Source organism: Sorex araneus, chromosome 2, assembly GCF_027595985.1.
Source record: "Sorex araneus isolate mSorAra2 chromosome 2, mSorAra2.pri, whole genome shotgun sequence".
Lineage (NCBI taxonomy): Eukaryota > Metazoa > Chordata > Mammalia > Eulipotyphla > Soricidae > Sorex > Sorex araneus.
This window is the reverse complement of record NC_073303.1, coordinates 100,044,914-100,067,536: the sequence shown is the minus strand read 5'-3', so window position 1 is coordinate 100,067,536 and position 22,623 is coordinate 100,044,914.

Genomic DNA, 22,623 nt, shown 5'->3' with positions numbered 1-22,623 from the left:
GAGGTAATTATATAGTGACTGGAATGGTTCTTTTTTTTTCTTCCATTGATCTCCAATGTCAGTCTTCTTGAACAAAGGTTCTATTGAAATTGTGAATCATAAAATTGATTTTTTCAACTTCTGGGCACCAGCTGGGCTCAGTAGGGAAGAATATCTGGTACATGGGAAGGCATTTTTTACCTAGAGGACCCTTATTGTAACCTTAAAGGCTTCATGCGGCTATTCCACATGCCATTTGTTTATTCCATGAATATACATCGAGTCTCCATTCTGAAGGTGTTGGTAATATGCAGATTAACAAAGCCTATTTGTGGCCTCAAATAGACTATGTGCAAAGTGTAAACTTTATTTCCATTGTTTAGGGTACTCATTATGTATCACACATAATAATCTCCGTCTTCTGATAAACATTCTGGGAGACAGTTACTAAAACCGTGTTATAATTATAGAAATTAAAACTGAGGAACTTGGTCAAAAGTTATTAGAGGAAAAAATTAAGTTTTGAACCCAAAGCTTATTAAATTTGTGGCTCATTGCTCTCCCAATTGCTGAGTATAAAGTCATTGGTAGGAGTTTTGAAGGTGAAACTTTTGCAAAGGGGAAATGTTAAAATAAACAGTCACCAAGTCCTTTGCATATGTGTTTAATGAGTTATCAGTTACAGAACACTTTTCATCCTATAGTAGGTTTCCATACAAATTCTCACATAGTGTAAACACTAGCTTTGTGAAGAATTGAATTTCCTGCTGCATAGAATAGACAGGCTCATTTATGTTCTATCAGCCAGATCCCCGTGTTTTCCTGGTAAGTTTGTGAGTTGTTTCTCATGCCAGCGTTCCTCTTTTACAGTGGGATAATAATTTTTTTCTCTTGGTTTTTCATTTTCTTTCGTCTACCTTATTTCTTCTAAAATGCTTAATGCCCACTTGAAAAGACAGGTAATATTATTCGTATTGTGACACAGTTGTGATCTCAAAGTGTCTAAGAGTATGGTCAGCTTTTCACAAACATTTCCATCCTGGTATTTAGGGAAAATAGCAAGGTACACTTTTCTGTTTTTCTCTTGATCTTGGCATTCACGTATTTTGCAATACTTACTTCACGTATTTCATGGCATTCATGTATTTAGCAAGTGAATTTTATTAAGGTGCAGTAAAGAATATAAAACATATAAATGTATAGTACATTAAAATGAATCCTTGACTTCTTTTTTCAAGTTTAATTTAATTTTATTTTTATGAAATTGTTCACAATAGTTCATTAGAAATAATATTCAAACACCAATCCCACCACCATGCACCTTCCCACCACCGTAAGAGGAAAGTGTGTGAAGATTGTTGTATTTCATCCTGGAGATATTTAAGCCCTTGTATAAGAGATTACAAGCATTTATGTCAAACCCCCCCAAAATGTGTGCTACTTTTGGTAGATCAGTGGGCTATATATAGTACAGTATAGGTCCTGTGGCTGCAAATGCAGCGGCAAACCCAGAACGTTCTGTGTTGCTCTTTTGTGGGAGCTTTATTTCATAGTCTTTGGATCTTCGCCATTGATGAGATTAAATGGCTCTGGAGGCATTTTGTGGATGTGACTGCCAAGCTTCTGGGAAACTGGGGAGCTGAGGGGAAGATGCCTAGTACCATTCCGAGACTTGGAGCTTGGAGTCACAGGTCTCGCATACCTGGGTTTTTCTGCAGGTTCCCCCCATAGGTGAGGCTTGTCCAAGCCTGTGGAGAGCAGCCTTGAGGATGGCTGTGTGGTTGGGTTCTCGAGGCTTTCAACTGCCAGGGTTTTGCTGGGGTAGGGAGGGAAACTCAAGTTGCCCCAGTGAAGACAGCCTGGTGTGTGGCATCAGGACGTTGAATCCTTGATTTCTTGCACATGTGAAATTCTGGGTTTGATATTCAGCACAGGAAAGGTGAAAGGAGAGAAAGGAAATAAAAAAGAAAGAGGAAAGAAAGAAAGAAAGAAAGAAAGAAAGAAAGAAAGAAAGAAAGAAAGAAAGAAAGAAAGAAAAGAAAGAAAGAAAGAAAGAAAGAAAGAAAGAAAGAAAGAAAGAAAGAAAGAAAGAAAGAAAGAAAGAAAGAAAGAAAGAAAGAAGAAAGGAAGGAAGGTAAGAAGGGAGGGAGGGAGGGAGAGAGGGAGGGAGGAAAGAAGGGAAAGAGAGAGGGAGAGAGATGGAGAGAGATGGAGGGAAAGAAAAGGAAGAAAGCAAGAGAAAAATGGAAAGAAAGAAAGGAAGGATGAAAACAGAAAGGAAGAAAAAAGGAAAATAGAAAGAAAGAAAGAAAGAAAGAAAGAAAGAAAGAAAGAAAGAAAGAAAGAAAGAAAGAAAGAAAGAAAGAAAGAAAGAAAGAAAGAAAGAAAGAGAGGAAGAGAGGAAGAGAGGAAGGGAAGGAAGAAGGGAGGGAGTGTGGTAATTAAGGAAAATGAGTAGGAAGTGTCTTATAATGTATCCGGAAAGCAGCTTGGAATGTGGTGGTGGTTGGGTATTGGAGGTCAGCTGTCGGGGCTGACCAATTAACCCCTAAATTTCACACCTTGCTAGAACATCCCTGAATTCCAGTGTGTACATATCTCATTACCAACTTGACATCTGCATGTGAACTCTGCAAGTATCACAAATCCAATATAGCCAACTACAAAATTCTTGACTTATTTTTGCCGGCTTGCATCCCCTTAGGTTCTGCCATGCTATGAAGTTGCTTCACAGTTTTTGCATTCCAGAAATCTGAATTAACTGGAATTGCAATTGCTTTTCTTCTACCTTCCAGATCTAAATGACCACCAAGTCCTCTTGAGTTTTCATCCAGAACATCCAGGGTTGTCCTTTTCCAACTCCCTCATTTCCATATCCATCTTCTTGTATGAGCCTCTAAACATCTTTTTCTTTTTTTTTTAATTTATTTATTTTTAATTAGAGAATCACCGTGAGGGTACAGTTACAGATTTATACACTTTTGTGCTTATACTTCCCTCATACAAAGTTTGGAACCCATCCCTTCACCAGTGCCCATTCTCCACCACCCGTAAACCCAGTGTCCCTCCCACCCTCCCCAATCCCATCTCCCCCCCACCCCACCCTGCCACTGTGGCAAGGCATTCCCTTCTGTTTTCTCTCTCTAATTAGCTGTTGTGGTTTGCAATAAAGGTGTTGAGTGGCCGCTGTGCTCAGTCTCTAGCCCTCATTCAGCCCGCAACTCCCTTCCCCCACATGGCCTTCGACTACAATGTAGTTGGTGATCGCTTCTCTGAGTTGACCTTTCCCCGGAACGTGAGGCCAGCCTCGAAGCCATGGAGTCAACCTCCTGGTACTTATTTCTACAGTTCTTGAGTGTTAGTCTCCCACTCTGTTATTCTATATACCATAGATGAGTGCAATCTTTCTATGTCTGTCTCTCTCTTTCTGACTCATTTCACTCAGCATGAAACTTTTCATGCCCATCCACTTGACTACAAAATTCTTGACCTCCTTTTTTCTAACAGCTGCATAGTATTCCATTGTATAGATGTACCAAAGTTTCCTCAACCAGTCATCCGTTCTGGGGCATTCGGGTTTTTTCCAGATTCTGGCTATTGTAAACAGTGCTGCGATGAACATACATGTGCAGATGTTGTTTCGATTGTACTTTTTTGCCTCTCTGGGATATATTCCCAGCAGTGGTATTGCTGGGTCAAATGGGAATTCAATATCTAATTTTTTGAGAGTCGTCCAAATTGTTTTCCAGAAGGGCTGAACCAGTCGGCATTCCCACCAGCAGTGAAGAAGGGTCCCTTTCTCCCCACATCCTCTCCAACAGCGGTTGCTTTTGTTCTTTTGGATGTGTGCTAGTCTCTGTGGTGTGAGGTGGTATCTCAAAGTTGTTTTGATCTGCATCTCTCTGATGATTAGTGATGCAGAGCACTTTTTCATGTGCCTTTTGGCCATTCGTATTTCTTCCTTGGTAAAGTTTCTGTTCATTTCTTCGCCCCATTTTTTGATGGGGTTGGATGTTTTCTTCTTGTAGAGTTCAACCAGTGCTTTATATACCATTGATATCAACCCCTTATCTGATGGGTATTGTGTAAATATCCTTTCCCATTCTGTGGATAGTCTTTGTATTCTGGTCACTGTATCTCTTGCGGTGCAGAAGCTTTTTAGTTTAATGTAGTCCCATTTGTTGATCTCTGTTTTTACTAGATTGCTTAGTTCCGTGTCACCTTTGAAGATACCTTTATCTTCAATATCGTGGAGGGTTTCGCCGACCTTGTCTTCAATGTACCTTATGGTTTGTGGTCTAATGTTGAGGTCTTTAATCCATTTTGATCTGACTTTTGTGCATGGTGTCAGGTCAAGGTCTAAACCCATTTTTTTGCATGTGGTTGTCCAGTTGTGCCAGCACCATTTGTTAAAGAGGCTTTCCTTGCTCCACTTCACATCTCTTGCTCCCTTATAAAAGATTAGATGGTCATACATTTGGGGTTGTGTGTAGGGATATTCCACCCTGTTCCATTGGTCTACGGCTCTGCCTTTGTTCCAGTACCATGCTGTTTTAATTGTTACTGCTTTGTAGTAAAGTTTGAGGTTGGGGATGGTGATGCCTCCCATCATCTTTTTCCCAAGAATTGTTTTAGCTATCCTTGGACGTTTGTTATTCCATATGAATTTTAGGATTGCTTGATCCATTTCTTTGAAGAATGTCATGGGTATACTTATAGGGATCGCATTGAATCTGTATAATGCTTTAGGGAGTATTGCCATTTTGACAACATTGATTCTCCCTACCCACGAGCAGGGTATATGTTTCCATTTCCTCATGTCCTCTTTGATTTCATGGAGTAGCGTTATGTAGTTTTCTTTGTAAAGGTCTTTTACTTCCTTGGTTAAGCTGATTCCGAGGTACCTGATTTTCTGGGGCACGATTGTGAATGGGATTGCTTTTTTCATGTCCCTTTCCTCTGCCTCATTGTTTGCATATATGAAGGCCATGGATTTTTGGGTATTGATTTTGTAGCCTGCAACTTTACTGTATAAGTCTATTGTTTCTAAGAGTTTCTTAGTAGAGGTTTTAGGCTTCTCTAGATATAGTATCATGTCGTCTGCAAATAGTGAGAGTTTGATTTCTTCCCTTCCTATCTGGATGCCCTTAATCTCTTTTTCTTGTCTAATAGCTATCGCAAGTACTTCCAGTACTATATTGAAGAGGAGTGGTGAGAGTGGGCATCCTTGTCTTGTGCCTGATCTCAGAGGAAAGGCCCTTAGTTTTTCCCCGTTGAGGATAATGCTTGCCGTAGGCTTGTGATAGATGGCTTCGACTATCTTGAGGAAAGTTCCTCCAAACCCCATTTTGGCGAGGGTTTTCATCATGAAAGGATGTTGGATCTTGTCAAATGCTTTCTCTGCATCTATTGATATGATCATATCGTTTTTATCTTTACTTTTGTTGATATGCTGGATTATGTTGATTGATTTCCGAATGTTAAACCATCCTTGCATCCCTGGGATGAATCCCACTTGGTCGTGATGTATGATCTTTTTGATGAGTTGTTGGATCCTATTTGCTAGTATTTTGTTGAGGATCTTCGCATCGGTGTTCATCAGGGAAATTGGTCTGTAATTTTCTTTCTTAGTGGTGTCTTTGTTTGCTTTTGGTATTAGGGAGATATGTGCTTCATAGAAACTGTTTGGGAGAGTTCCTGTTTTTTCAATTTCCTGGAAAAGTTTGAGGAAAACAGGCAATAGGTCTTCTTTAAATGTTTGGAAGAATTCGCCAGTGAAACCATCTGGGCCTGGGCTTTTGTTTTTGGGGAGGTTTTTGATTACCGTTTCAATTTCCTTAACATTGATGGGTCTATTCAGGTATTCCAGGTCTTCTTTCTTCAGTGTTGGGAGATTATAGGAATCAAGGAATCCATCCATTTCTTTTAGGTTCTCCTTTTTTGTGGCGTAAAGACTTTCAAAGTAGTCTCTAATGATCTTTTGAATCTCACTGGCTTCTGTTATGATGTCCCCCTTTTCATTTCTGATTCGATTTATTAGAGTTTTCTCTCTTTCTTTCTTTGTGAGACTTGCTAGCGGTTTATCAATCTTATTTATTTTCTCAAAGAACCAACTCTTTGTTTCATTGATCTTTCGGATTGTTTTTTTGGTTTCGATGTCATTAATTTCTGCTCTAATTTTTATTATTTCTTTCCTTCGGTCTGGTTTGGGGTCCTTTCTCTGGTCCTTTTCTAGGGTCTTGAGTCGTGAAGTCAAGCTATCTATGTGGATCCTTTCTTCCTTCCTGAGGAATGCTTGGAGAGCTATAAATTTTCCCCTTAACACGGCTTTAGCTGCGTCCCATAGGTTTTGGTAGCTCGTGTCTTCATTCTCATTTGTTTCTAAGTATCTTTTGATTTCTTCCTTGATTTCCTTCTTGACCCACTCATTGTTCAACATGGAATTGTTTAATTTCCAGGTGTTTGATTTGATTTTCCGTATTTGTGGGTGGTTAGCTTCTATCTTCAGCGCATCGTGGTCTGAAAAGATGGTTGATACAATTTCTATTTTTCCGATTCTATTGAGGTATGTTCTGGGGCCCAGTACATGGTCTATTTTTGAAAATGTTCCATGTGCACTGGAAAAGAATGTGTATTCTTTCTTTTTGGGGTGTAAGGCCCTGTATAGGTCTATTAGGCCTCTCTCTTCAATTTCTTCATTCAGAGTCAGTGTTTCCTTGTTGAGTTTTGTTCTTGTGGATCTATCTAGAGGTGATAAGGCCATATTGAAGTCTCCGACTACAATTGTGCTGTTAGTGATGTCCTCTTTGAAGTCTGTTAGGAGTCGTTTTAAATATTTAGCCGGTCGTTTGTTAGGAGCATATACGTTTAAGAGTGTGATTTCTTCCTGTTGTACATATCCCTTGATAAACAGAAAATGACCTTCGCTGTCCCTTTTGATCTTTTTCATCCTGAAATCTATGTTGTCGGATACCAGGATGGCCACTCCAGCTTTTTTAAGGGGGTTGTTTGCTTGGAGGATTGTTTTCCATCCTTTGACTTTGAGTCTATGTTTACTCTGTTTGTTCAGGTGTGTTTCTTGCAGGCAACAGAATGTTGGGTTTAATTTCCGGATCCATTTAGCCACTCTGTGTCTCTTGATAGGTGCATTTAGGCCATTGACATTGAGAGAGATTATTGTGATGTGGTTTTGTGTCATCTTTCTGTGGGATTTGTTGTTCTTATGGGGCTCCTCCTTGTCTTACAGTAGCCCCTTTAGACCTTCTTTCAAGATTGGTTTTGAGTCTATGAAGTTCCTGAGCTGTTGTTTATCCGAGAAATAGTGTATGGTTCCTTCGAGTTTGAGTGAGAGTTTAGCTGGATAAAGTATTCTTGGTGAGGCATTCATTTCGTTGAGTTTTTTCACTATGTCCCACCATTGTCTTCGGGCTCGGAGGGTTTCTTCTGACAGATCGGCCGTAAATCTGAGGGGTGCTCCTTTGTATGTGATTTCCCTCTTTGACCTTGCTACTTGTAGAATTGTGTCTCTATCTACAGCATCCGCTATTCTGACTATGATATGCCTTGGAGTCTTTTTATTTGGGTCTCTTTTTGCTGGCACTCTTCGGACTTCTTGTATCTGGACGCCTGCCTTCTCCAGCTCTGGGAATTTCTTAGTGATGATGTCTTTGACTATGTTTTTTTCATTGGGGTTACTTCCCTGTGGTTCTGGTACTCCAATGATTCTTATGTTGTTCCTCTTGAAGTCATCCCCCAGGGCTCTGATTCGCTCTATAGCCATTTTGAGGTCTTTGGCCATTATTTGTTGCTGTCTGTAAGCTTTCTGCAGCTCATCCTCAAGCTCACTGATTCTGTCTTCGGCTGTAGTCATTCTGCTGTTGAGGGCATCTAGTGAGATTTTTATTTCATCTACCGATTGCTTTATTTGTGAGACTTCGGTTCGAAGGTTTGACATTTCTGCTCTCATTTCTGCTCTCATTTCTTCCTGTATTTTCTTGGTAGACCGTTCCAGCGCTTGATTCATCTCCTCCCTTAATTTATTGGATGTCTGTTCCATAGTTGCTTGGAGTAGGTCGACTCTCCTCCATATTTCCTCTCTGAATTGTTTATCTGAGAGGTCGTAGATGTTGGGAGACTCTTTTGAGGTTTCTAGTATCTTTTCTTCTCCCTCTCTTCGTGGAGGGGATTTTCGCTGTTTCTTCATATTGTCACGGAAGTGCAGAGTTGGAACCTTGTAGTTATTTATTGCTCTTCCTTTTTGTGGGAAGAAGGGGCTCCGATTGTGCTAAACTTCCCTTCTTCACTGATAGCTTTTATACTGTCAGCCTAAGCTAATGGCTATTTTGCGTAAATGTTTGAGATCGCAAAAGTGAGTTTTCAAAGGAATACACAGTACGGATTGAGCTGAGGTAGCAAAGAATAACTGCGGCCGCGTTAGCGTTGGCCGCTCTGAGAGGAGGCCACGCCCACTTTAGACCACGCCCACTAAGACACAGATAGAATGAATTCTATCAATTGTGGCCAAAGGAGAAGGCATGGAATGGTAAAAAAAAAATAACTGCGGCCGCGTTAGCGGCCTGTGCTCCGGAAAGAGGCCACGCCCACTTTTAGGCCACGCCCCCTGAGATGAGGACACGCCCCTAAGCAGCAGAGTGGGGATTGGTCAGGATCGGACGGCGGCGGCGGAAAGGTGCCAGGCAGGGGCTTCAGGAGAAGCCCCGAGCCGCGGCGGGCAGGGGGCGGGGAGGGGGGCTTCTCCGCGCTGAGGCAGGCTCTCCAAGGGATTGCCTGTCTAAACATCTTTTTCTTACTACTATCTGTTCTAATCTTGTCCTATAATCCATTTAACATAAAGCGCTCATAAGGCTACCTTAAAAAGGCAAATAAGACAAGTTATTCTTCTCCTTAAAATCCTTTTAAGTCTTGCCATGTCACTGAGAAAGAAGAAATAATAAATCTGTTTTTTTGGGGGGAGGGGCTGGAGCAATAGCACAGCAGGTAGGGTGTTTGCCTTTCATGAGGCTGACCCGGGTTCGATTCCTCTGTCCCTCTCGGAGAGCCCGGCAAGCTACCAAGAGTATGCCACCTGCAAAGCAGAGCCAGGCAAGCTCTCCATGGCGTATTCGATATGCCAAAAACAGTAACAAGTCTCACAATAGAGATGTTACTGATGCCCACTCGAGCAAATCAATGAACAATGGGACTGCAATGCTACAGTGCTACAGTGGTTTTTAAAACTCTCCCTGATCTACCTCTACCTTGCTTTTCATGCTCCCCTACTTTCTTGATGCATGAGATGCCAGATTTGCTAATTTTGATATTTGCTAGATCTTGAAAGCTCACTTAGGTCGAAGGGCCATTGCCCTGGCTGCTAATCTTATCCCCTCTATTTAAATATCTGTTTTTTATTCTGGTCATTTAAATCTCAACTTAAATATCACCTCCTAGAGAGATTATTCTGAACACACATTCTATATAAAACGAAAGGTCTCTGAAAAATGATTTCTCATGCACATAATTCCAACAGCACACCCATTCCCAGTGTACCTACCTTTCTCTTCCAAGGTTACTCTATACTCCTTTCTCCCAACCCTTTTTTCCGAACTCAGTTGTGTGGATCATTTCTCCATTTGCCTTTCGATCTTTGTTCCTACCTTGTTGTGTATGTACCACATATAAGAGCAATTAATCTGTACATATCCCATCTTTCTGACTTCACTCAGCATGATATTCCCTAGTTCCAGCCATGATGCTGCTAATTGCATAATTTTGTTCTTTCTTAGAGAAGAATATTATTTGATTGTGTATGCATACCACAATTTCTTGATTTATTCATCTGTAGTTGGGCATCTGGATTGTTTTCATAATTTGACTATCATTCTGAATGAGGTGATGAACAGAGGTGTGCATTTATCATTTTGAATTAGTGTTTTTGTGTTTTGGAGACAGATGTCCAGATACCCAGCTATCCAGTGGTATAGCTGGATCATAGGTTATTTTTCCAGTCCTATTTTATTGATAGATACACACATTGATTTCCATAATGGCTGAGCCAAACAACATTCCTACCAATGGTGGATGAAGTTTCCTTTACCGTCATAACCCCACCAAGACTGACTTTCCAGAAATTTTGATATATACCATCCTCACAGGCCTAAGATGATGAATTGCTGTTGTACGGATTTGTATTTTCCAAATCACAAGTGATAATCACTTTTTTTGCCTTATGTCATTTTTAGGGAAGTGTCTGTTCATTTTCTCATCCCATTTATGAATGATGTTCTTAGACTTTTTTGGTTGCTGAGTTTTGTGACTGTTTTATAAGTCTTGACTATCAACCTTTTACTGATATATTATGGGCAAATATTTTCTCCCATTCAGTAGTGTCATTTTGTTAGAGTATGAGATTCTTTGGCATTGTAGTAGCATTCTAATTTGATGTAGTCCCACTTATTTAATTTTGTTTTCTTTGCCACTGTGATCATTTTGTTGAGGATTCCTCTGTGTTTTATTTTATGGAGAATTTGCTGATGTTTTCTTGAACATACTTATGGATTGTGGTCTAATCTTGATACCTTTAATATGCTTTGTTTGCTTTTATGAATGGTGTTATATATAGTTCTAATTTTATGTTTTTATCATATGGCTATCAAGTTTTCCAAAATTCATTTGCAACAAAAGGTAATACTTATATTATTTGGAATTTGTTTTGGTTCTTCAGTCATTTTCTCTCTGAGCCACCAAAATTTCCACTTGTGGTATTATTAACTCTAGAAGACGGATCATTGTTGTTGTTTATTTGTTTAAATGTCTTGTACAGTTAAACAGCATGGGGTATATACCATCAATATTTGTTCAAAAGACACTGTTCAATGTCTTTTTATGCTCTATACTGATTGAAAATGTTTCCAGGGGTGTATGTGAACAAGAACTAGAAAAATTTTGTTTAAATGCTTGAAAAACTTGGAGTACATTTTTAGACCACTTTTCAGAGGAACAAACTGACACTGAAGGACACTGAACAATTTTTTTCTTCTTTTTTTTTTTAATTAGTGAATCACCGTGAGTTACATTTAGACTTGAGACTTTTTGTGCTTGTGTTTCAGTCATATAATGCTCGAATACCCGTCCCTCTACCAGTGCCCATTCTCTACCACTGATGATCCCAGTATCCGTCCCACCTCACACCACCCCACCTCTGTGGCAGGGCATTTCCTTTTGCTCTCTCTCTCCTTTTGGGTGTTGTGGTTCAAAATAGAGGTATTGAGTGGCCATCATGTTTGATTCATAGTCCACTTTCAGCATGCATCTCACATCCCCAGTAGGTCCTCAAGCCACACTTTACCTGGTGTTCCCTTCTCTATCTGAACTGCCTTTTCCTCCTGCCCTGTGAGGTCAGCTTCCAAGCCATGGAGTCAAACTCCTGGTACTTATCTCTACTATTCTTGGGTGCTATTCTCCCATTCTGTTACTTTATATTTCACAGATGAGTGCAAATTTTCTATGTCTGTCTCTATCTTTTTGACTCATTTCACTTAGCATGATACTTTCCATGTTGATCCAGTTATATGCAAATTTCATGCCTTCATCTTTTATAACAGCTGCATAGTATTCCATTGTGTAGATGTGCCAAAGTTTCATTAACCAGTCATCTGTTCTCGGGCACTTGGGTCTTTTCCAGATTCTGGCTATTATAAACAGTGCTGCAATGAACATTCAAGTGCAGATGTCATTTCAACTATACTTCTTTTGCCTCTCTGGGATATATTCCCAGGAGTCATATTGCTGGGTCAAATGGGAGCTCAGTCTCTAATATGACACTGGACAATTTTTTTAAGGTTCCTAAGACATAGTGACCTACTGGAAATGGAATATAATTTGGTCAGGGAGATCTGGAGTCTGATTGATCAGGGAAAGAAAAATAAAATTATCAATAATAACCCATATTTCTTGTCTGAAAAATCAGGAACTATTCCCTGGGATGGGTAAATCTAGTGGAAAACATACTTTTAAAGATATATGAAAAGCTCTATTTAGACTTTATCATTCTGATGATGCTCAGTGCACAAAAACAGCACTTCTGTTTCAGTACTTCAAGCCTTATTCATCCTTCCTTAACAGTGTTTATAGCCCTCAGTCTCTTTCTATGCAAATAAGGTGCTTCATCTAAGTAATTTTCTGTACAACTTAGGGAGGCTAAGGGGCTAGTATTTTTTTTGTAGGTTTTTAGATAAGAAAGGTAATATTCCAAGTGGGAAGTGTAAATGATACCCCCTTAAAAGGAAGCCAAGGTGGAAGATTGCTTTGTACTCTGAAGACTTATAAATGGGGCCTTTTGAAGATTCAGGCGGAAGAAGTGAATTTCATGGTCAGAAAGGGGAAAAGGGACTGTACAGGAAAGACAGCCCTCCCCTACACCTGCGTCTCTGATAATAATATCATCCCCTAGTGTGGACAGGCTTTTACAGTTTCCAAAGCTTTTCATGTAGTTTATCATATGTGAATCTCATCAACCTGCAAAATAGGATACTTTGTTCCTGATAACAAAAGTGGGAACTAAAGATCAAGAGAATTCAGTGTCTGTCCCAGGTAGAGTGTTATAAGTGAAATAGAACAGACCCTCTTGCAGCCAGTCTTTCAATTAATTGATCCAGACCTCCCACAATGCCCTTTCACAGAAACAAGTGACTCGTCTTCTCCACTCCCATCCTGTCCTCTGGTAGGTTACCACATTATTCACTCCTTTCCACTTAATTCTTAATATTTTTTCATTTCGGTTATGAAACATACAGTCTTACCAGACTAGCTCCAAAGCTTAGTTTCTAGTCCACTTAGACCTCTGCTGCAGGGCTAGGTGTCAGATCACTTGAAGTTAGTGTTTACCTCATTGAGGAAGGGTATCTGTGGGGGTGATCAGTAGGGCCACATGAGTTAATTATCTTTATTATAGCTGTTTCTGGTTCTTTCATCTGATGATTCTCAAATTTTAACTGACATAAAGATCATGTGAAAGAATATGTTAAAACTCAGATGATTGAGTTCTGTCCAATAGAAATGTAGAATGTATAGGTCCCAAAAGTAAAGTCTGAGAATTTGCATGTTAATAGAATGGTGATGTTGCTGAAATATCTAACAACACTACTATTCCACTGCCTTGCTGGTCTCCTTGGTAAAGGAGATGTTCTCAGGTGGCTTTGATAAAACTGTCTATTGACACATACTTTCTAGGAGAGCAATTGCCAATTTCAATTTGCTATTAAAATATACTTGGACCAATTTCCACTTTGCATAACTTTATCTTATAGAAGCTATTAAAAATATCAGTGAATATTTGGGACATGTGTCCCTGGCATGGTAGGTGTTCAATATATCTCTGTTGAGTAAGTTGTTGAGCAATGGTTCATTAAAAATGCTATTAATGGAGGCTGGAGAGATTGTGCAGTGTGTAGACTACTTGACTTGCATGCAATTGACCTGGGTTTGATCCTTAGCACCATAAATGGTCCCCCAACCTCACCACGTATTATACTTTAGCACAGAGCCAGGAGTAAGTTAGCCCTGGACACAGCTGAATGTGACTCCAAAATAGTTAAAAATAAATTATTAGTAGAATAAACTTTGAAGCAATTTAAATGTACAATCCCAAAGGGAGTGATTGATATTATCTCTTCAATGGAAACCAGGCAGCTTAAGAAAAATGTCAGTAAGGATGATAACAAAATAGTAATTAGTAATATATGAAGTCATTAATATGAGTTCATTTTGTTAAATATTTTCAAATGACTGATACTTATGGAGTATCATTTTATTCTTTTTATGACTGTTTTTATTTTGTTTGTAGTAGACTGATATTATGCTACTTAAAATCTTGTCAAAGATCAGAGTAGAAGGGTACCTTTGGGTAGATTTATTGAGTTATAATTTGCATATAGCAAAGCCTCACATCAAAATATTTAAAATTAATTTTTACTAGGCAACATTGTTTCATGGGCTTGAGTGATAGCACAGCGGGTAGGGCGTTTGCCTTGCACACAACTGCCCAGGGTTCGATTCCTCCGCCCCTCTTGGAAAGCCCTGCAAGCTACCGAGAGTACCTCGCCCACATGGCAGAGCCTGGCAAGCTTCCTGTGGCGTATTTGATATGCCAAAAACAGTAACAACAAGTCTCACAATGGAGATGTTACTGGTGCCCGCTTGAGCAAATCTATGAGCAACGGGATGACAGTGACAGTGACATTGTTTTATATTTGCATAGGCTTTAGGAATAAACATCACAAATAAACTTCTGTGTATACTATAAAATGCCACAAATCAACTTCTATGTTACTACATCATATTCTCCACTGGAAGTCTGGTTTCCATCCTATTCCCTATAATTGATACTTCTAACCTCATTTACCATTTTTCTTTTTCCATTGCTTCCAAAAGTTACTATTTCATTCTTATACTCTGAGTTTGTTTTGATTTTATTTGTTCCTTAGTTTTGTTTCTTTATCTTCAACTGGTTTGTTTAAAACGAGCCTAAAATTTTCACCCGGGGAACTCAGTTCTCTGAATCAGAACCATTTTCCATATCAACAACCCTATAGGAAGCTGTCCATAGGTGTGGAGGAAGGAATGTTCCTTTTCTTTGAAGAGGCTTTTGCAATTTCAGTTAATAGAAACCATATGTGTTTGAATTTCAGCTTTCCATCTGGGTTCCTCTTTATCTTGGAGCCCACCTTTAACTCTGCAGTCTCTGTGGGGCTGATGTGCAAGGCTGGATTTTAGTAGAGGTGAGAACCTTGAGGGATGTAAACATTAACTGGATTGGGCATTGTTAGACGTTAACCAGCAAATTGTGTATGGCTCCTTTGAAACATTTAAATTAATTGGTCAAAATTAAACAGTAATGATTGTTTGATTTCAAGGGAGGATATTGATTACATTTTGACAATTTTTAAAGAAGATAGAACATTGTTGTCTGCCTTTGCCATGAAATAAATGTTCCTACAATCATCCTTATTGTAAAGACCTGACATAAAAAGCGTGAAACTTCATTCATCTGAGTTGTTAAAATTGCCTCTGGTTGATTGAACTGTGGGCTATTGTCTTTTTTTGTTTTGTGAATATTTTTTACAGAACAGGTATTGATTTCCTAATCACTAAAAATGTAATAAAATATGGACCAGGTAAGAAAGCAGATGTTACTGGGAAAAGAGCGAGGTGGGTAGGCAGAGATAGAGCTGTAGAAACTGCAGTAATTAGTGTAGTTGGTGTGAATGTGGTTAAATTGTTTCATGTTTTTGACTTGACTTCTATATCTCTGTATTGTGTGGATTTTTGGTGGAAGGTTCCTCAGTGGCTATCTATAATGGCACTTAGGGGTCATTCAGTTGGGATGTTCAGAGGATTGACCCTAGGGTGAGGTGCTGCTGGGACTTGTTATGCTGGGGCTTGTAAGGCTCACACTATGCAGTGTTGGAGATTGAACTTGGGTCTCAGGCATGTTCCATCTTAGAGCTATCTCCCTGGCCTCACATTGTGTCTCCTTCATGCGAAATTCTACTTCAAGGAGCAGGGAGGAAGGGCTGCAAAGTTTAAGACGAGAACTCCCAGAATGACCACCAACTGGGAGCTCTTTGGCACTATTGCAGCAATATGGGAAGATGCCATCTTTGGCAACATGAACGAGGAATACTATCGACTGGTTCAGCACTTCCATGATTGTGCAAGGAACGTTGAGAGCGAGAACTCCACAAAAAGACGCCTGTCTCCAGAAACTCTCGAGCTCATTTGACAACGTGGTTTGGCGTGAGCGTCAGGCAATCACAAGCTAATGTCCAAGCTCGCAAAGCTGTGCAGAGAAGCGGTAAAGGAAAGCCTCAAAGAGAGAACAGCAGCAGTGTTGGCCAATGCAGCAGAAGCTGGGAAAAGTATTTGCAATGCCTGCCTGTCCATTGCTAACTATAAGACCAAGATGACTGCCCTCCAATGCCTTGATGGATCTATCAAATCTTCTGGAAGGGCAATGGAAAAGGTTATCCACAAATTCCACTTGGATCTCTTTGATAGCCATGTCCACCTGCCTGCATACCAAATTCCGCAGGATGAATATGTCGTTCCCAGTATTCTCCCTTCCAAAATCTGACATGCCTCTTTGTTGGTAAAGAAGCATATAGTACCCAGTCCAGACAAGGTCAGACCTGAAGAATCTGTCACCAGTAATCCTCAATACACTGGCTCGGCTCTTCACACGCTACCTGTCTGAATGCAAGGTTCCATCCCAGTGGAAAAACAGCAGGACCATCCTGTTGTACAAGAAGGGAGACATCCATGACAATGGCAACTTTTCCCTGATCTGCCTGTTGTCCATCATCTACAAGTTATTCACTTGAGTCATACTGAGTAGGATTGGCAGAACACTAGACAAAGGACAACCATGTGAGCAAGCCGGGTTCTGAAATGGACGATATCCACACGGTGACCAAGCTCATTGAAGTTTCCTGAGAGCTCAAGATGCCGCTTTGTCTAACATTCATTGATTTAAGAAGGCCTTTAATTCAGTTGAGACTGAAGCAGTCATCAAAGCCCTAGCCAAACAGGGTGTTCAAGCTCAGTACATCAAGATGCACCGCGAGCTGTATTACAGATTCGCCACGAGGATCTCACCATTCTACAAGGAAGGGCTTTGGCAGGGCGATATCATTTCACCAAAACTCTTCAGTGCCACCTTCAAGAACGAATGGGAAGGAATGGGAGTGAAGATAGATGGTTGACAACTACACCACCTCCACTTTGCTCATGACATTGTTCTAATAACACTAAACATTAGCCAGGTGGCATGAATACTGGTCTACTTCGACTGTGAGTCTGTAACATGACTCAAGAGACAGATTTTTAGCGAGACACCTGTGTAGCCACAGTTTCAGATTGTAATACTCGTAGGAGAAACCAGAATCCTAGGAGAGGGCATAAGTCAGAAGCTACTATAATTCGAAGTCAGACAAATCTATTGACTGGTATTCATGATAGGAATATGTAGAAATTTATCAATATACAGGATAAGAGGGTTTGGGTGTTAGATTAGAGAAATGTGGGGGTTATAATACTGAGGATTCTGAAGTGAGAAATAATAGCAGTGGGTTCAGGAGGCAGGGAGAGAAGACAAAATACAGGAACAAGCTGAAGAAGTCAGTCAACTGGAGTCAGTGTACAAAGGTCTCTGCTGTTTATGACCAACTATTGGATCCTATCGGAAGTGCTGAAAGGGACACTGAGGGACCTCAGCAGGGATGTATCACGATCCACTCAATATGCTCAGAAAATCCTTTGCTCTTTGGAGCGCAGATTAAAGCAAATGGAAGCAGTAGAGAAGTGGGAGGACAAAGAGAAGTTCCAGACAAAAAGATAATGCCTTGATTTACGTAGGCTAACTAAACAGCTGAACTGTGGGTGATATCAGTACATTAGAAATCATCTTGATAGGATCAACGAAAAATTAAGCATGAGACTTGGAGAGAAGTCAGGGATCTCTGTCAGATATTTGACTTAAGAGACTTGATGATAGTTTCTATCACTGAGTCAGAGAAGTTTAGAGAGTAGATGTAGCTTTCAGTTTGCAAGAGGTTAATTTTGAGATAGGTGTGAGACATCTAAGTAGAAATTCAAATAGGCTCTTGGATATATGAATTTGGAAATTCAACATATCTCATGTAGTTTGATGATTTTGAAGATGTATAATCTCTACTGCTTTAGCAAGTTTTTGATGATCTAACACCTCATTGTATCTATAAGGCAATATGAGATAACTTCTACACATTTGTACATAAAATCTTATTTGAGCTTAATATTTTGTGCAATTCTCCTTGCTAATATTTAGTAGGGAAAACTGACACAAAATTTAGATATCTGCAACAATGTGTAGATTTGGAGCTTGATAAAATGTGATAATAATCTGTGTAAAATGATTAAAACACAGGTGTTATTCTTGTTTGGATCCAAAGTTTATGACATTTTTGTCTTTACCTTCCTTCCTTCCTTCCTTCCTTCCTTCCTTCCTTCCTTCCTTCCTTCCTTCCTTCCTTCCTTCCTTCCTTCCTTCCTTCCCTCCCTCCCTTTCTCCCTCCCTTCCTCCCTCTATCCTTTCCTCTCTTCCTCCCCCTCCCTCCTTCCTTCCCTCCTTCCCTCCTTCCTTCCTTCCTTCCATCCTTCCTTCCTTCCTTCCTTCCTTCCTTCCTTCCTTCCTTCCTTCCTTCCTTCCTTCCTTCCTTCCTTCCTTCCTTCCTTCCTCCTTCCCTCCTTCTCTCCCTTCCTCCCTCTATCCTTTCCTCTCTTCCTCCCCCTCCCTCCTTCCTTCCCTCCTTCCTTCCTTCCTTCCTTCCTTCCTTCCTTCCCTCCTTCCTTCCTTCCTTCCTTCCTTCCTTCCTTCCTTCCTTCCTTCCTTCCTTCCTTCCTTCCTTCCTTCCTTCCTTCCTTCCTCCCTTCCTTCCCTCCCCTCCCTCCCTGCCTCCCTTCTTCCTTCCTTCCTTCCTTCCTTCCTTCCTTCCTTCCTTCCTTCCTTCCTTCCTTCCTTCCTTCCTTCCTTCCTTCCTTCCTTCCTTCCTTCCTTCCTTCCTTCCTTCCTTCTGACTCATCTGCCGAAGCACTCATTTCCCCGAAAATATCTATTTCTCCAAGAACTGAAGTTCACTTGAAAGATCATTAATTCGTTTACTGTGTGGATGAGGAAATTAATACTTGGTGGAGAGAAATCTATAATCCAGAAACACCCCTGCTTGTTAAAATTCTGCTTCTGTTCACTACATCTTCCTCCAATTTTCTTAATCAATACTTTTTATCACTGTGACTTCTTAGTGATGTTTCTACCCGAAGTGGAAAGAGAACACAGCCAAGCCCCACTAGGTATAGTGTATCTATTTCCAGCATTTCTCTCCCATGGAGTTTAAATGTGTGGGGCTCCCCTTTGAAGTCCTGCAGTGTGAAAGCATCAGCAGGCAGCCTCAGAATAAGTGCAAAACTTCCAAGAAATCTGTGGTCAGTTGGCTAACAGGCAGCTTGTCTCCCCTGCTGCTGGGGCAAGACAGAGAATGGGTTTATAACAGGGGACAAGATAGTGATCAAGGGAAAACTTAGAGCAGGGGTTTCAGAAAATCTTGTGTGATTGATTGAGGTGTAGGAAGAGGAAGCTCCTGGCCTCAAGGTTGTAGATATTGATTCCTGCCAGGAGTTAACTCTTTGGGGGATGCTGCTTCTCACAGTCTCAGAACTGATGACGAACATGGTTGGGATTGTATCAGAAGAATTATTCTCTTTAAACCAACCTTGCCCATTCCTGATTCATTTCTGTCTTGAATTCACCCCAAACCTCAATGAGATGGATTGAAATAATAATGAAACATAGACAAATCTTCTGTTCTTCTATACTGAATGAGTTTTAACCTAGTAGCCAAATCAGTACTAAGCTTGATAATTACATATTTTAAAATTTTATTGATAATTTTAAAAATTATTATATTATTTATTTATATTTTTGACTTTTGTAACATGGGAGTTAATTGAATTTGAAATAATATGTACTCCTGGGCATCCATTCATATTTAATTGACTCAAGCCTCAGTTGCTCTTTGTTCCTAGCACTCCAAAAGCAAGGTCCTGATGAAAGGTATAAGCTACCATGGCATCAAAAGGGGACAACCTAAGCGCAATAAGCATAATAAGATCAGAGCTTGGTCATGGAACAAACTCTGTCATGACCTAAAAGGAAGTAACTGAATATGGACCCTGCTAGGGTTAGTAAAGACTAACCTGGCCTGAGGATTATGTGGAATATATATAGAGAGAGGTGTCCTCAGGAAGACCCAACCTTTATGTTTAGTATATCTCTTACTGTTGTTCATATAAAATGACTGGAAATATTATAATATTATAATATAAATTTACTATGATAGTTTAAATGGATTATTAGCTGAGGAAAGGAGAAAGGAACACACCTTAGATGGAATCCCACCCTTGAGCGGATCTCCTAGCAATCTGGAGTGCTGAACCCTCCGATGAGATTTTGTCCTTGAATTAATTTCCTAAAGAACTTTCCCCTGAAGGAGTGACTTTACCTCTGTTTGTTGTTATGACAATGTTCAACCCCACATATGCATACCCCATCTTTCATGATTTCTATATAATTATGCTGTGGACTAGAGCTGATAGCACAGTGGGTAAGGATTTTGCCTTGCATGTGGCTGACCTGGGTTCAATTCCTCCATACCTCTTGGAGAGCCTGGCAAGCTACCTAGAGTATCCTGCCCACATGGCAGAGCCTGGCAAGCTACCCATGGCATATTCTATATGCCAAAAATAGTAACAAGTCTCACAGTGAAGATGTTACTGGTGCCCGCATCAGCAAATCGATGAACAATGGGATGACAGTGCTACAGTGCTAACATGCTGTAAAAGGTAAGGGGGGACGAGAAGGAGGATTAGATGACAACAATGACTGGAAGTAGAGGACTATGAGACTATGACAAGATGAAGAAGAAGATATAATGAAGGAGAGGACTTTGAGGTCTATGAAAGGACTAGGATGATGGAACTATGATGACTGGGACTACCACCCAAACTATGACTACGATTATGCTATAAGGGAAAGACTGGACTACGCTGGGGAACAGGGAGAAATAAACTGACTACTGACCAGCCTGGGGCCCTGCTCCTGCTTCTCCGATCCTCAGGTCCTTCATCTGTCCATCGCCCTGTGGACTGGCCTGGGGAGGTGGCTCTCGGCCACTGAACGTTCGAGTCCCCCACGCATTTTTCTTGGAAACTCACACCTAGTTTTAAAAATTCAGACTTCAGCTGATGTGACCTTCAGACTGCTTTGCCTAAATTGCATGAAGATCTGCTTCTTCTTATATTCTTGTTTAATCTTTGTCCCTTTCTCGTTCATGACACTTATTTAAATATTATAATAGAATAGGTATCTTCTCACTTCCCCTAGAGCTCCATAATAGAAAAAAAAATTAACTCCCCTGCTCCATCCTAAGGGTATGCACAATACCAATCTCATAGTGATAGCTCAACAAATTTTACCCAATAAGAAACATAAGACTTGTTCTCAAAGAGAACTTCTATCACTTAAAATTTTGAGTGGCAAGCGTCCAAGAATTTTTTTAAGTGGAAAAATAAGGCCTTTATCAAATATTTTGATTAATGTCTGATATAAATTTTCATCACAGTTTACCAGCAGAATTTGTTCATGGTTTTATTATTTGCAAAAGATGAATCTGAGCATAATATAAACAATATCTAATATTTACATTTAAATTCTAAAATTAGCCATATCTTTAAAAAAAATTTTCTTAGTGAATCACCGTGAGGTACAGTTACAAACTTATGAACTTTCATGTTTGCATTTGGTTTACATCCCTCCACCAGTGCCCATTCTCCTCCACCAGTGTTCCCAGTATCCCTCCCACGACCCCCACTCCAACCCCCACCACCCCACCCTGCCTCTGCAGCAGGGCATTCTCTCTTGTTCTCTCTTCTGTTGGATGTTGTAGTTTGCAATAGAGGTATTGACTGGCCATCATGTTCGGTAAATAGTCTACTTTCGGCATGCCGCTTTTGAGAGAATGATAAATCTATGGAAATTTTTTTTAAATTACTATTTTTCAGAGCTGACTGGGCCTCACTTCAACTCAATTTTAGATGGGATTCTACTAAAAATAATTTTTTTAAAATTTTTGTTTTATGGAAGGGACAGTTTGGGGGCACAATCAGATGTACTCAGATATTACATCTGACTTTGTGCTTATGAATCAGTTCATTTTTTTGGTGCTTATAGGACAGTATGCTGAATTGGATATCAAACTTCAGTCAGCTGCCTGCAAGGTAAGCATCTTATGTGCTATCTTTCTGCCCCATAAAGATGGTTCATTTAGTCAATTATTTTACAATCATGGCTAATTTTAGTCCCGGTGTAAAGTATTATGGATGAGGAATGGAGAAGTCATTTTTCTCAAAGAGTTATTGGGACTAAAATTAAGCAAGCTCAGATAACCTATCTGATGTAGTGTGGTTATTCCCTGGCTTCAGAGTATGAACAGGAGGGCTATGGGGTACAGAAAGGGGAGAAGTGCTCCATAATTTGCTAAAGGTCTCTGTGCAGAGGACTTTAGAACATCGTAAGAGGACCCTTCAAATGTCAGTTCTGGATGAAAAACAATGCTAGTGGTAGGAAGCTGAGACAAGAGATGATTACAAGCAAGATCAGGAAGTGTGAAACTGCAGTTCATGAGAGACTGCATGCTGACCAGTGTGGGACTGACTTCAAAGAACTGATAATCCTAGGTAACAGGGTACATAAGAGTCTGCAGTACCATCTGGAGCTTGGACCACAGATTACGTATGTAATGGGGAACTACTGGAAAATTTAGGCAGTGCAGTGAAATGATGGAAGTTGGATCCTTGACTAAGAGTTCAGGTGCATCCTAAAGACTGTGACTGCATCTCTCCTCTATCTTTCTTTCTTTCTGCTTCCAAGACCCCAACATTTTGGTATATGCTTATACTTGATCTTGGCTCATAGCTCTCTCTCTCTCTCTCTCTCTCTCTCTCTCTCTCTCTCTCTCCCTCCATCACTCTCTCATAAAACCATAGATAAAAGTAGTG